This window comes from Echinops telfairi, unplaced genomic scaffold (genome assembly GCF_000313985.2).
Source record: "Echinops telfairi isolate 266 unplaced genomic scaffold, ASM31398v2 ScPeMD7_1;HRSCAF=3_0, whole genome shotgun sequence".
Classification (NCBI taxonomy): Eukaryota; Metazoa; Chordata; class Mammalia; order Afrosoricida; family Tenrecidae; genus Echinops; species Echinops telfairi.
Window position 1 is genome coordinate 1,470,072 of NW_022103896.1, and position 1,491 is coordinate 1,471,562.

The 1,491-nt window shown below is 61.8% G+C and overlaps 2 protein-coding genes across 2 annotated transcripts in view; one reads left to right on the forward strand and one right to left on the reverse strand.

Moving 5' to 3' along the window:
* The window catches only part of LOC123521404, a 15,976-nt gene extending 14,552 nt beyond the window's left edge, over positions 1-1,424 (reverse strand). Inside the window, exon 1 of the mRNA XM_045287645.1 lies at positions 1,385-1,424. The gene's annotated coding sequence lies outside the window, so the exon portion shown is untranslated. The remainder of the gene's footprint in view (positions 1-1,384) is intronic.
* Positions 1-1,491, forward strand: part of ARC (activity regulated cytoskeleton associated protein) — a 7,132-nt gene that overhangs the window by 2,250 nt on the left and 3,391 nt on the right. The gene's annotated exons all lie outside the window — the stretch shown is intronic.

The window sequence follows — 1,491 nt, forward strand, 5'->3', positions numbered from 1 at the left end:
CTCATGCATGCACACACACAGAGGCACACGTGTGGACACAACACACATGTACACACGTGCACACGAGGCACACAATATATGGGTGCACACAACACACGTGCACACACATGCAACACACCACCCAACATATACACCTATCCATGTGTACACATGCACCCAGGCACACATGCACATGTACACACACATAGGTGTGCATGCATATGCATACAACACATGCATGCAACTCAGGCACTGGCACATGCCAGCCTGCAGCTCAAGGCTCCCCCGGGAAATTCACTAGGCCAGCGGGATTCCACAGCAGGGAAACCTCCAGGCCCAATTCTGGCAGCTTCTCAGCTCTACCGCCCCCCACCCCCCACCCCTCCTTCCTCTTCTCTGCCCACCCACTCGCCTTTAATTAGACATGCCAGGAGAGCGATTTTCTGGGAGATTTTGCCAGAAAGACACTTCCCCAAGGGGCGAATGCCCAGAGGGAGAGACAGATTGGATGAGGGGGGAAGGGTAGGGCTCCAGGGAGGAGTTAAGAGGGGAGGGCTCAGTGAGTGTGGGACCTGTGGGCCTGCTACAGCGTGGGGGGCATGAGTAAGGGGCATGAGTTTGCAGTGAGAGGGACTAACTGCAGGGGATGGATGAAGTGTGTGATTGAGGTAGGGGGTGGGGTGGGGGTGTTGCATTGCAGTCCCCAAGTACCATCAAAGGCCCCGGACCACCCCTATCTTCCAGCATTGGGGCAACAAGGGAAGGGCGCCCCTCCCCACCGGCTGCCGCGGAGTCAGTGAGGCCTCCCTGGGAGGGAACCTGGCTTCCGGAGCTCCTCTCCTTATATGGCCAGAGCCTCTGTGGGGCTGGTGACGGAGCTGGCAGCGGCAGCCTAGCCCCGCCCTGCTTCCCGTCCCCTCCCCTCCCCCTGCAGGCGCCCCGGTGCCCCTGAGGCTGGGGCTAGGGCTGAGGGGCCAGCGGTAGCCCCCTTCCGTGGTCTGAAGGCCTTGTCATTGCTCCCACCCCAAGTTTCAGGTGCAGGAACCCCAGAATTGCTCAGACGAAGTCTTGGGCGACACCATAGATCTGGGGGAGGGGTAGACAGTCCTGTCCAGGCAGGAAAACACTTCAGGGTCACACACTCACAGGGAAGAGTCCCAGGCCGGGAAGCCGAGGCCCCAGAAGGCCAGCAACCTGGCGCCGGCCGCCAGAACCCCTAAGCTGGGGGGTCGGAAGTGACCACACACCCGGCAAAGCCCTACTCGGCAGGTCCTGGGTATTGGGCTCTTTAGCAGCGACCAGCCATCCCCGCCCCAGGTGGACAACAAGAGGTGGGCCAGAGGTGGGGCACCCCACCCCCACCCCGACTCCAGCCTCCCTGGTGGGGAGGGGGCTTCCTCCTTACCCTGCTTGGGGTGTGTGGGTGGGAGTCGGTGACAAGTCAAAGCCAGTTTCGGCTCCCCTCACACGCACCCCGGCCCAGCGCGTGCCAAGGCCGGGGAGGTCCCCAGG